Source organism: Falco naumanni, chromosome 2, assembly GCF_017639655.2.
Source record: "Falco naumanni isolate bFalNau1 chromosome 2, bFalNau1.pat, whole genome shotgun sequence".
Taxonomy (NCBI): Eukaryota; Metazoa; Chordata; class Aves; order Falconiformes; family Falconidae; genus Falco; species Falco naumanni.
The window spans coordinates 56,444,723-56,458,811 of record NC_054055.1 but is presented as its reverse complement, the minus strand read 5'-3'; positions in this window follow the sequence as shown (position 1 = coordinate 56,458,811).

Genomic DNA, 14,089 nt, shown 5'->3' with positions numbered 1-14,089 from the left:
CCTGATCAAATTATTCCCCTGGAAATGCTTCTACACGTTCTTTTTATTAAGTTTTCTTTGGCTGCCAGAAATGAAATATGAGACGTACCAGATAGAAAGTAAAGGAAGGCCAGAGCAAATTCTTATAAGCTTTTTTTTTTTTTTTTTTTTTTTTTTTTTTTTTTTTTTTTTTTTTTGAGGGGAAGGAGGCGGGAGCGGAGGCTGGAGCCAGGGAAATGACAAGTTACCTAACCCAGCTCTCATTCAGGTTCCCTAACGTGAATTCATCCTACTGGCCTTAACAGCGAGGCAGCTTTCTAGCACATCCCAGACTTTGACTCGAGGAATTTGACTCGCCCTCTTTCGCTCAGGGGCTGAAGCCGGGCTCGGTGCACTTGTTGGGAGCTATTTTCTCGCCGGCGGAGCCAGAGCCCAAATTAGTCACCGCTCCTTTGTTTAGATGCTACAGTCCTTCTTTCTTCCGTGCGACGCTGAAGGGGGACATCCCTGGGCTCTATGGGACAAGCCACCACCACTTCCCTATTTGTAGGGGATTTTTGACACGCGTGGGCAGTAACTGCTGATCCCGACTGCGGGAGAGCTTCATAAAGGCTGCTTATTTATTTCGGACTGAAGAAGAGCTTACCTCTCCGGGAAGGAAGGGTGTCTATTAACTGTTTATTAATGCGTCTTAATAACCCAAATTATCTCTATAGCATAGAGCTCGGGAGTAAGAACCATTAAATCTGTTCATGTTTTAAGACGGATCAGCCTGAACAGAAATCAATTAGCACCGCAGACAAAACCAAGCCCTTCTTAAGACAAGTGACACTGCATTTTCAACATACTTCGGGAGTTAATCGTTAGCGCCGATCCTGTTTCTTCTTACGTTCATACATTTCAGCATGACAAGGCGCAGGCACCCGCCAGCCGGCTCGCGTTAGCTAAACCCCCACCACCGGGAAGGAGTCATCACTCCTTGGCCTCCCGTTTCACACCTGCCGGGGAAATGCCACGCAATCCCATGCCACAGGTTGGGGCGGGCGGCAGAGCTGGGCTGGGGTACGTACCCCCCCGCCCCCCAACCCCTGCTGCCTGGGGCGGGCGGCCCGGGGGAGGCGGGCCCAGGCGCGGCTGCCGGCTGCCCCCCCCCGTCGGGGCTGGGCTCGGGGACCGACCCGTCGCTCCTCGCCGCGGTTCCCGGCACCGTCTGCTCGGCAGCAGGTGAAACAGCCCCGCAGCACGGCGGGGCCGGGCGCATCCCCCCTGCCCTCCCCCCGGCCGGCCCGGCGGGGCGGCTGCGGGCCGGTCGCCCGCCGGGACGGGGCTGGCAGCAGGACCCCCTCCCCCCCCCCCGCCCCCAGCCTTCCCCGGCTCTGGCAGAGCGGCTGCCCGGGCGGGGGCAGTCCGAGCGCGTATCCCCCGCTGCTGCTGCCCTCGCACGACCCCCCGGCCTCCTGCAGCGGCTGCGGGCGCACAGACGGCAGTGCCGCCGGCCGTGCATCCCCCCGGTGCTGTGCCGGCGCCTCTCTGCCCCCCGCCAGCCCCGGGCCGCGGAGGCCACCCCGGGGACAGACCGTGCGGACCCGGGAATTCGGGGGACTGCTGGGGGAAGCCGAGGACAGAGCTTCGCGGGTCTTTGCCTCGCTCCACCCGCTGTGGGGACTGCTGGGGTCTCGGCGGCGCATTCAGCATCGCGGGGTCTCGCCTTCGCGGCTCCATGCCGGGGTGCTGAGCTCCCCCCTCCCCCGGGGGTGCCGCGCTGCTTCTAGCTCCAGCCGACGAACCCGCTTTCCTTCGGGGGCCGCCACCGGGATGGGCTTAATTTATTTTCTCAGACAAAAAAACCCTCCAAACCAGCCCTGGCAGGAGGACACACACCTGTGGGCTCGCTCCCCCTCGGGACCTGTTGACGGTTTGAACAGGCAGAGTCAAGGCGGCCGCCTGAAACCGTGGGGGCGGGTCAGGAGAACCCCGCTAGGGCAGCCTGGCTCCTCGGACCTGCTGGGCTCCCCCCAGACCTGCTCCCCACACCGCCAGCCCCTAGCCTGCCTATAGGGGCCCCAAGTCAGGCAGCCCTGAGGTTGCCCGTAGCCCGTGCGCCCCCCGTTCTTGCTGTCGCCTGGCAGGGTCCCTGGCTGGAGACCCAGCTGCTGGCCGTGCCTCGACTAGGGAGGATTTCCACCTCCCGCTGACCGACCCGGCCATGGAGCATGGAGGTGAGGGCTCTGCTCTCGCCGGGGCACTTTGTGGGCTGGAGGGGGAGATCATTAGGGACAGAAGGTAGAAGAGCTTAGGGATAATCAGGCATTCCTGCTGCAGGGGTTGGAAGGGTGTCCTGGGATTCTGCTCCGTGGGTGCTCGACTTACACATCTCACACTAAGATACTTACGGGGCAAAATGCGGCCGTTGTTCAGCCTGCAGAACTCCAGTGCAAACCTCAGATCTGGGAGGAAGAGGTGAGTTCAGGCTCTGATGCTCAGCTTCAAAAAGTTGCCTAGCTACAACTTAGGGACAACTACAGGAGATGGACATTAGATACACCTCTTGGGAGCCTCCTTTGCAAATCCCAGAGTGGTTTCTGCAGGTGCACGGACAGCCCCGTGGGGCTCCATCGCCAGCTTTGGCCCCTGGGTTTCGTTTACTGCTCAGCCTGTTTCTCGAATGCGTCTTCCCGGGTGTCACTGGGCAATGACATTTCGTTAAAACCTGCTGTAATTGCCCAAGTCCGGCAGGTGGCTGAGCTGTGGGCATTTCTTGACCAGCCTTTCTTGACCTCGTTACTGTAATTACTGAAGAATAAAGGTATGTTTGAAATTTGTTTTTATGGCCTGAATATTCTGCATACAGGATAAATAATACTTGCCTTTGCATCTCATCAGCTAAATTAGCAATTAACAAGCCAGCATTCAAATAATCCATGGCATCGCTGGCCACCATTTACCAAAACATTTTGTATAAACAACATCCATTCATACATATCTGCACACATCAAATCATATTGTCACATCCAGATTATTTTATTACAAATAAGCAATATTAATATTTATATTCTACTGTTTTTTTAACATAATCTCAGCAATTCAAATAGAAAAAGTCCCAAATGTAAAAGTGATTGGAAAGCAACTGCATCAGGTTTATATTGGTCACAGATAAAAGACACTGGGGAAAATCCAGACTGCACTAAGGAGAATGACATCTCTACTACGGATTTCACTGGGACCAGGCTTTTATCCAACCTTTTTTTTTTTTTTTTTTTTGTTAATGCTTTGCAATAAATTAATTAGTTTCTGCGCTCCAAACTCTTCAGAGGGTCATAAATCCTGATGAAAACATGCTCCTTCTTGAAGTTGCACCTGGATTACTTGTAGAAACATTTTTTTAAATGCATGTAAAAGTTCCTTTCTGCTTAATAAAGTGAAAAGTTGAAGAGGATAGCGGATTACATGAAAATTTAGTCTTTCATTTACATCTCATAAGTATTCTTGAAAATGCTCTTTTCTGACATGGACTAATGATAAACTTAGCTCCTGGATGACTGACCAGGGCACGTTATTTAAAGATTACTAATCAAAACAATTGCTGACAACATATTTACAGGTTTTTTTTCTGATTTATTTGCTCTGGAATCCTCAATAGCAATTTTTACTGCATCAAATCAGATGTACCTAAGGCAAGTTCCCTCTAAACAAGCAAAGTATTTTACCTCTAGCTTGTAAGGAAGAAAAAGATCTCTCGCCTTTGAAGGATCTGGGGATAAGTTTGCAAGTTTTTAGGGACAGGGTACTCTTCATGAGGCACTAGTTTTGTGGGTATTGCTTCCATATGACTGACAAAGTTTTTATCAGGCTCCAAAACCCACACTTAAAAGAAAATATTAATTCTCTCTTGTGCTGCCTTTCTGTGAAAGGAGGGGAATTAAGTCACCTACTAAAATATTTATTTATGATCAGCTGTGGAGAAGTAATGATAACCTCAGAGCAAGACTGCCTTTGCCAGGTATTATAATACTTCTGACAAATACACCCGTCACCTGGGAGCACATCACAAAGCTCCAATAGAGCTGAACATCTAGTAGCAAACTAATACTAGTTGCAGCTGTGAGATGAGCCAATATCCCACCTCGCTAAACAACTCCTATTGATGGCAGAAGATATTCCAATCAACCTCCTCTCTTGGACATGCCACCTGTGCTTGCTCTCTCAAGGCTTTCCATCCAGCTCTTTGAAGTTCTAGCCCATGGTTTGCCCTCATCCTCTTCAAACTCTCAGCTGCCTCTGACACCTGCAGCCATGCTCTTCAGTGTTCATTTCTGTTGGGCTTTTTTTGAGGCCATCTTTTCCAGATCTATTTCTTCTAGCTCAGGGATGCCACAACTCCCTCATGCTGCTCACACTGTCTTTTAACTACATCCCAGCCTCGTTCACCCTCACTTTCCCATATCTCTCCCTTCCCTGGTGACTCTAGAGAATAAGATGGCTTCATTTATCACCTTCACTGTGACAGCACACAATATCCCTCTTTGCGCAGGTTCTGTCTTTGTAGTTGTTTCCAAAATGTCTTATCTTCATGGTTTTTAACATAGCAGGATTAATTCACCATAGCTCAGAGTGAGACACTAATTTCTTAGGCTTCAACTATTTTCTTCTGTTCTCTTCCCTTGCTTAATATTCCTACCAACAGCTCTGAGCCTTGACCTTCCCTTACTGTCCTTCAAACCAAGCCCCGGTCAAGTCTTACGTAATTTAGATTAATGTAAATTCCTCTGACAAATATAATTTGTCCATCTTCCCTCTACCCTTTTACAAGTGTGCGTGGGTCTCCCTCACCCACAGAACTGCCTCCTGCTGTGCTTTCCTCCCCCTGTGCCTCTTCTCTCCCACAGCTTTCAATGGTTTCAACACAACTGTTGTGGTAGAATTGACAACTGCCTGCCTTACCCCATCTTATTCCTTGATGACAGTGTTGCTATATGTGCTTCTGCCTTTCTTGTGCTTTTGATATCGTCTTCGTGGTCCATTGGTTCAGTTTACCCCTCAAGCACCTCCAGCTTTGCCCAGTTCTGTGTGTAAGGAGCTTCCCGAGAGGTTAGTCGTACAGTGTACTCCTAATTTCTCCTTAAAGCTGACCTTTCCAATTGCACAAGCAAAACACTCAATAAAATCAAAGCAGTTGGCGGGCTGGGTGGCTGCTTATTCTGATATGAGTGATGATTCTACCCTTTCCTCATGCAAACAGCATGTTGGATTATCTGTTGTCTTGTATCACACCCTGGGCTTGCTCACTCCCCCGTTGCAGGAATGTATCTCAGGCTGCATGCCCAGCAGAGTTGACTGAAGAGCATAGCTTCCATTTGTCAAGACTTAAACATACACTCACACATGCACACAATTTATTTTATATAAATTTATGTATAGCTTTCATTTCAGTAAAAAATGCTTTTCCACAGCCTGGACATTTTTAGAGAAATACATTCCTATTAGAACATCAAAATGTAACATTTCCAAATAAAATACACACCTTGCATCTTGCAATTGATGAGGTAACCACTGTTCTTTCCGGGTCTTCTTCAAGGCACTGTCACCAACCATCTGTGGAAGCTCCCAGAACACGTGGCTGTAAGACATTTCCAGCACCCAAACTGGTCCAGGACTATGGACCTCAAAACATCACCCTGAAGCTCGGGCTCTGAATCCCAGCCCTGGCAGCAGGCTGTGGGGAAGCTCATGAATTCATATTTATATACAAATAAACTCATTTATAGGGAGCTTGGGTTCAGGTAAGTGTTTTCAGGGATGAATTCCTGGGAAGGTCTACCAGAGATATCTTCCAGGATTTCACACTGGGGGAAAGTCTTCATCAAGACACCACATAAGCCCTGTGGGGCAAACATTTGTCTTCTATATGAAGATACAGTATGAAACATGCTTGTAGCATATTTGGAGAATTGGACCACAAATGAGATTCTGAGATGGAGTGCTGGCCACAGATCATGAAAGGTCCATTCCTATTTCCAAAGGTAACAGGTCCTTCCCAATTTAAGATTATTTTAAGTGGTTTCAAGAAATTCTGACTATGGACCTGAAGCTCCAGCTCAAGTCCAAGATTATTTTGCATCCAGCTGCTTGTATATAAATGCTGGGATCAAGCACGGGCTTTAGGCAAACTCAAGAAAGCAGTGGGACAGAAGGCTGTGGATGTGTGACGTTCTTCTGATTGACAAATATACAAGAGAAGCAGAGCCAGCTCTGATCTGAATGGGAGGCCACGTAGCCACACAGCTGTGCTCCTGTCACGTAGTTTGGGAGTATGTACAGTGTTGATGGATGCTGTAGGGGCAGGGAAGATAAAGCTCCCTCCAGGCCTTTAAGAAATCCACACTTACATAAGCAAATATTCCATCACTTTGACATTGTCATTTTACTTGCTCCCTCTGGTCTATCACAACGTACAACTTGATGGTTCTGGAGGATATACCCATTTTCTACCTGTAGATTTTTAACAAATCCAAACAAAGACTCTCTTGATAGTAAAGGTCACAGCAGTGAGCTCTCATCATTAGGTTGTTACGCAAAGGAGCAACATTCCCACAGAAGGGAGAGACCTCCGAGTAAACACACACGCACCATATATGACAATTGGACATATATATGTACATAGTTACATATCTAAATTATTTTCATTAATATGTTGGTGTAAATAGCAATATCCAACTAATCTCATGGATTATTTCTAGGGTATTTTGTTTGCATGTAACAGCAATGCAAAACAAAATACAAAAGCACTGACATTACCAACGTATCATTCCTGGAGACTGAGCAAATTGTGTTACTTTACTTTGTGTTCTTTACTCCTATACATTTATTTGGCATTACTTCTATCCCCTTTATTTGCACTGCTGTAATTTGTAGCAATCACAATCATCATTGACGTCAACAGGAGTGAGAAAAGGTATAAGCACTTGAAACGCGCAGTGCTCCTCTTGGGACCCCATATAGGTGGCAATTCCCATGTGCTAGTAGCTCCCCAAGCAGCTCCAAGCGAAGCAAGCCTACTTTTGCATGGAGTTGTGGATTACAGCTGGAAATAGGCCTGATTTTTGGAATTATGTTCAATACCTGTCAGAAACTTTTCCTTAAACTTTTCCTTGGGTTGGGATGCTTATCACCTCTGTGTCTGATTTATAGGATCGAACTTGTGTTGGAGTCTTTCCCTCTGGAACCACCAGACTGGGTTTTCCTCCTATGCCCAGCTGCCCATTTCCATAATAAAAGGCTACCAGACCATCTTCCCTCAGCCAGATTTGCCTGAATTTGGCCAAGGAGATAAGCACTTTTCAGGAGGGGACCACCAGAGCGCCCTACATCAGCACACTGCCTGGTGGTGCAACATTTTCCCCATTAGGAAACCAGCCCGAAAATCACTGTGCGCGTCCACGGGGGGGAAAATCTGCCAGGGATGGAAGAAGAATCACTCCGGCTATCAGCAGTGATTTGGTTGAGCGTGAACATTTTTTATTTTTTTTTTTTACCGGATGGTTTTAAATCTGGATCATTTTGACAGGACTAGGCTGGGGATGGGGGCTTCCCACGAGGAAATGCGTGGGGTGGTGTCCCTGCGGGCTGTCTGGCAGCAGCTGGGCAGAGAGGGGCCAGGCCCTGCAGCAGCCCCGCGGCTGGGGGACCCGGTCTCACCGCTCATCCCCGGGCTCGGGGACCCCCTCCAGCCCCGCGGCCGGGGAGCCCGGCGGAGCAGGGCCCGGCCAGGAGCGCCCCCGACGGCCGCTGCCCGTGGGCGGCGGGTCCCGCTCGGGCTGACCCCGTCCGCGCGTGTCCGTGACGGGCAGGAGGGGACGGCGGGGGCTCTCGGCCGCCGGGTGGGAGGCAGCCCGGCCCGGGTGTACCCCTGAAGGTTGCAGCGGCCCCGCGGCCGGGCAAAACACCGAGAGGTGCGTTTGGTGCGGCTGGGGACGCGGTCTGAAAAGATGACCCGCGTGTGCGGACACGTGTGGCTGGGACGAGGTCGTTCTTTTTGTGTCCCCCCTGGAGAACTGGAGCAGATCCGCCGAAGGGCTCGCTGATACAGCGCCCCCCCCCGCCCCCCCGCCTTCGGCTCCCCCCCTCCCCCCCGCCTTCGTGCGCGGCTGCTGCGCTGACACGTCTGCGCCTGGGCCGGGGCTGCTGCAACCAGCCCTGCCAGGGAGGGACTCCACGGGCAGAGAGGTTTGCAGCGTAATGAAGAGCCTTATCGTCGCTGGTATCTTTACAACTGCTTAGATGGCTTTTTAATTGTGGCTTAATGCATTTAATTATGACAACTCTTCCCCATTTTCAAGTATGATGTATTAATATTACAGATCATTAACATTGCTAAATTACTGTAATGACACAGAGTCCTCAGTGTCCCAGTTAGACGGAAAAAAGACCCGCTCTTCTCATTTGGCTCTTTTGTTATTTGCCTTATAGGAAATTCATGCACGATTCTCGAGTCTTTAAAGCATGCAGGAGAGGCTGCGGCTGCTGCCGCTGCACCCTCCTTATTAAATTATTGATAGAGAAAATCCCCCATGTAAAAACTTCCAGAGCCCGAGCCGGCACAGGAGCTAATATTGTCTTTCTAATATCCACTTCATCAATGTAAAAGTTAGAAAGCCTCGGCTCTTGAGCGGGTGCCCCCCTCCCCTCGTTCATAATTAGAGCAGACCGTATTTAACATCTGCAAAATAGTCATGCTTATAAGGAATGAGAAATGCGAGATGTTCCATTCTGTTTGCAATGGTTAGACCGTTTTAATCTCTTAACTTCAATATATGTCCTCTAGCAGGCTATACTTCTTGGATTTCATTTTTAGATCCTTAAGGCTGCATATATCTGTCAAACAGACATAATGAATTTAAAGTGCTAATGCCTAGAAGACCAGAAAAAACATTGAAATATATCCTCGGTTGATTAAATTACCACCTCTAGCTACTTTACCTCCTTATGTCCAAACAGATTTCCCTTTTTACTTACCAAGTACCGGATCTGGGAGATGTGGAAGATGTAATTTCATGGTAAAAAAAAGCAACCACCAAACAACAAACCAAACAAAAAACAACCAGCCCCCCCCCCCCAACAGCACATGCACGGGTCTTTGGACAAGTACATTTTTTTTTCTTTAAACATCTTTTCAGATATGTGCCTATACGACGGGACTTGCCACTGACTGGAGGTATTTTTCAGTTACACCCAACCTCCAGGGCAACCCCCGGGGTGGGGTGGGAGCCGGTGACTTTGCTGCGCTCCCCTCGACACCTAATGACCGGGGGAACCGGAGGGGGGGACAAGGATGCGGGACGGGATGAGGGCGCGTCCGACGGCGGGATGGAGGGTCGCCCCGACCGGCACCCCCCGCCCCGGGGGATCCCCCTGCTCCCCGCCGCCGCAGCGGAGCGGGGCGGCCCCGGCGGGGGGGCCCGGGGGGTGACCCCGGCCCCGAGGGTGCCGCGCATCTGCGAGGGACCGGCGAGCCCGGGGAGAGCGGGGACGGAGGGAAGGCGAGCAGATTTGTCGCGCTTTGAAATGAAACGTTATAATCCCTCCAACAATCCTGTTGACTGTGAGCTCCAGCGACGGGAGTACAACACGGGGGAAGGAGAAAAAAAAAAGAAAAAAAGATACATTGTTGGATAAACAGCTCCTTATAGGTAAAAACTGAATGGGCCAAATAGATGAATAAGGCGACACAATGGGAGGGGTGGTGGTGAAAGGAAACGAGTCGGTGGCAGTGGAAGAAAAAGGTAAAAGTGAACAGAGGAGAGAAAAGGAGAGAAAAGAAAAAAATGTAGATGAGTGAGACAAAAAAGCAAAGAGAAAAAGAAAAGAGAACAAGAGGGGGAAAGAAGTAATATTTTCCTTGATAAAAATGCACAAAAGGGAAGATGAACTTTGTTCTTTTTCTCTTTCTACTCTCCTCTCTCTTTCTGCTTTTCGCCTCGCAGCACGCCAGCCTAAGCTGAGAGCTGTAATGTCATTAAATTGCAAATGCTTTTTCATTTCCGACACACACTGTTTACTTATCTGGCAAAAACATATGTTGGAAGGAATCCGTTAAATTCTGCCCATTGCCTTGGGTAAAAGTGCAATGGAAACGGACCCACTGAGCTTCTTCTTTCTTCTTCTTTTAGCACTTCCCTTATCTACAAGACTGCTTCGCAGAAAACTGGCTAGTTCAATGAAAAATGAAGATACAGCAGGAGATTAGAGAAGAACACTGAGCAAAAAATTCCTGGAGAGAGGGTCACTCCATTGCAAATGATTTCACTCCTCTAGATCTGCATAAATTACTATTTTTAAGGCATCTCCAAAGTCTGTATATTTTTCTCACTCTGTCAAACATTTAATTTCACGCCCCGTGTTCTGAATATGCTAAAATGCATATCTCTGATGCACCTTTAAGCCAGAAAAACGAATGCAAAATTGAAGATAAAATGATGTGATTTGCACTACAAGCCTATTACTTGAGGTATTTACATATAGTTTACCTCTGCAGTTCTGAGAATGATTTATTAAAAAAAAATCTGGATTAAGCTCGTATAAATATGTATAAATCTTTGTTTAGAAAATAGATTTTGCAGCTGTTGTGTCAAAAAGTTCTTTAAGATTCTGTGAAGAATTTTCCTTTTAGCCTGCTTTTAAAAAGAGAGGAAAAGGACAGTATTTGACATCCTGCTTTGGCAGGAAGGAAAACACATACATGCACACGTTCAGACATTCACGATTTTTCTAAAGACTCGTGTTTTGTTGGGCTTTTTTTTATTTTTTACACTTTTCTTCTTAAACTTCTCCGGCTCCCTTCCTCTCCCTCGCCTCACTCGCTGCGACTCGGTATCAGCCGCGCTCTGGGTTTTCCCGAGCGTGTGAAATAGCGGGTCAGGTGTATTAAAACAATTGTAGCATGGGAAAAAAAAAAACCAAAACCAACAACAAAAAAAATCAATCCAAAACCCCAAAGCAAAGGAAAAGGAGCCCGAGGCGGCTGCTCGCCCAGCCCGGCGGTGCCCGCGTCCCGCCGCACGCCGCCGGCGATGCTGAGCCCGGCCGGGCAGCGGAGCCGCGGCGCTTCGGGCGGTGTCTCCCCGCCGGGAGCTCGGCCACGCCGCGGCTTCGGCCGCTTCGGCCCCTCTGCGCTCCGGCCGGCGGAGGGAGCCGCCCCCCGCCGCCCCCGCCGCCGGCAGGTTGGTAAGGGGGGCCGGGAGGCGGCGGGACGCGGGCTCTGCCGAGGGGCCGGGCTCGGTACCCGCTTGCCCTGCCTGGCCGCGCCGGGACCGACCGCTTCGGCAGGCGGGGGCCGGGCAGAGGCGCGACTTCTGAGGTGACTTCGTGGCTCCGCGGGCCGTGCCGTGCCGTGCCGTGCCGGCACCTCGCTGGCCGGGCTGCGGGCCCACCGGAGCGCGGCCCCTCCGGAGCGCGGCCCCTCGCCGGGCGGCCGCCGAGGCTGGGGCGGCCGGAGCCCTTCTCCCGGGGCGGTGCGGCGCGGCCCGCGGGCCCCCCCTGGCGGCGCCGGCCCGGCCCGCCCCGCCCGCGCTCGGCAGCCCCACCGCGCCCCGGTCCCGCGCGGCCTCCCCGCCCCGGGCAGCTGCAGCAGCCGCGGCCCCGGGTGTCCCGGCGGGGCTGCTCCCCCCGAGCCGCCGGCCCCAGCGGGGACAGTTCCGCCGCGGGAGGGGCAGCGCTGCCGCGGCGCGGTGCGGTGCCTGCGGCCTGCGGCCCCCGGGCTGCGGCTGTCGGCCCGAGCGCTGAGGGGCGGCGCGGGGCCCCACCAGCCCCGCTTGGTGGCTCCTGGGCCGCTGCTCCCGTCCCCTGCCCCAGCCCCGCCAACAGCCGTGCGGGGAGAGCTGCGTGAGGGCGCGCGCTTGGGATAACCACGGAGGTGACAGGGAAGAAGAGACTTTTCAGATAACTTCAAGGTTCATTTAAGAGTTTGATGCAAAATCTAGACTTTGAATAATACACGAATTGCAACGGTTCTGCCGGGACCGGAGCCCAGGAAGTGATTTCTCCCCACCACGGTCCTATCGGCCCGTTTCCACCTCCAGAGCAGAAGCCCGGGATCTGCTGCTTCCCCCGACAAGGACACGTGCTGTCGCATGACACGGCAAAGTCACTGACAACGCGCCACCTGTACGCACACGCCACTGCACGGTTTGGTCTCTGGTAACAGACCTCAGAGATAAGAAATTGAAACTCAGTCTGCACATCACAAACTCAGCGGTAGAAAACACTGTCTCGTTTTCTCTTTTTTTTTTTTTCTTCCTTTGAAGGTGGTCAACTCTTCTGGTAAGGGCATGGCAGTTGCCCCCTTGCAGAAATACATCGGGCTGATGGCAGCTCTCAGCTCCTCTCCTGCTGTTGCGAAAGGGCTTTGTGCTTTGTCCACCCATCAGTCCTGGGGTGGCTCAGGCCACTGGCAGGGTGCCAATGCAAGCTGCTGCCTCAGAGGGATGGAGGCCGGCGTCTGAGCTCATCCCGTGTCCCCACAAAGGTAGGAAGGAGGGAAAAATCAAACCTATTGATCTTCTCTTGAGGAGATACAGCAACGATCCTCAGTGACATCAGCATGACAGTGGAGATGGAAGGCCATCACTTTGCATTTACACAGGCAAGAAGTGAAGATATGAGGGAAATTAAGAAGCTGTTGAGAAGAGCTTTATTTTGGACAGTGAAGCTTTATCTCACAGGCTTGTCAGAAACAGGGCTGCCAAATATTGGGTATGTAGCAGGCAAACCCGGTTACTTCTAAGTAGAGGCAGAAAGATGAAACCAAGATGTATAGAGGGTAACCAAGTCTCATGTGCCACATAACTCTTCAGTTTGAGGTGGACAGAAGTAGGGTCTCGCTGCCGTAACAGCAGAACGCTTGGCCCTCTGCAACAGGCATTGTGTGAGGAACATCTAAGCAGCGAGCCCTCCTCAGACAGGGTGGGTTTGCTGAAGCTCCGCAGGCTCAACAGTCAAGTGAAATCCTGTAGTCAATCACCTCCATTCCATGCCACTATTTCAAAAGGCATTTATTGATTTCTAACAACTCCCTGGCATATTCTGCTCTTCATGTGTCAGGACTTTGGGTCTACACCATCATTACTACACCAAAATTAATTTTCCGAGAGTCTTAATCCACACTAAAACCAACTGGAAGAGCTACAGCTTGCCAGGGCAGGGATGGCACTAAGTAAAGGTTCTGTCCTTTGAACTTGCTGTTGTTTTGGTCAAAATCACCACCAATCAAGCTGGTTTTACACCGGAGGAACAGGTGCAGATCGTGGCACTTTGCACTGAAGGGACAGCTGCACACACACATGTGGAAGGACTTTCAAGAAGCAAAGCAGCTCTATAGAGAAGGACAGACGATTGACCAGATCACAGCACCGAATGTACACTTGCAAAACTGTTGCATTTATCAGAGACCTGAAAGGCACAAATACAGCCCCAGGCACTCCAAGGGGACGCATCAGTGACGGAAGGACAGACGCCCCCTCTCCTCCTCCTCCTTTGCTTATGGAAAGAGCATGATGGAAATAACAGATGACCCCAATGATTCTCAGTTTAAGGCATAGTACTACTCCATCCCTGACCACGGGAAAGATCAATGCTAAGCTACTCCAGGGAGTTTGTCACCACTTGCTTGGTCTTCCAGGAGTCAACAAAGGCTTCCTCCCCTTGGCATAAAGGCTAGAGATGAGCAGCTACCAGGGAAGTGCCAGAGACATGACTACACGGGAATCAAAGGTAATGAGGAAGGCACAGAGAAGGTCAAATATCCATAGCTCTAAATGATGAAATATTTTTAAAAGTATCTGTTGATACTGCTTCCCTTCCTATCTCACACAATATAGATCTCATATCAATTACATCCCTTCCCCAAACTCCTCCTAACCTCCTGGCCCAGCACTAGCTCCAAGCAATTGTAGTTCCTTTCTATGAAAAAGCAGCAATGCTGCCCTGTCACTGTGAACTTCCCGTGTTCTACACACCAAACTCATCGCCCTGCATTGTTTTGGTACATTATTATCTGAATGTATACATTAAAGTCCCTGACCTGACTGGATTCTGTGTAGTCTCTCGCAGGACTATG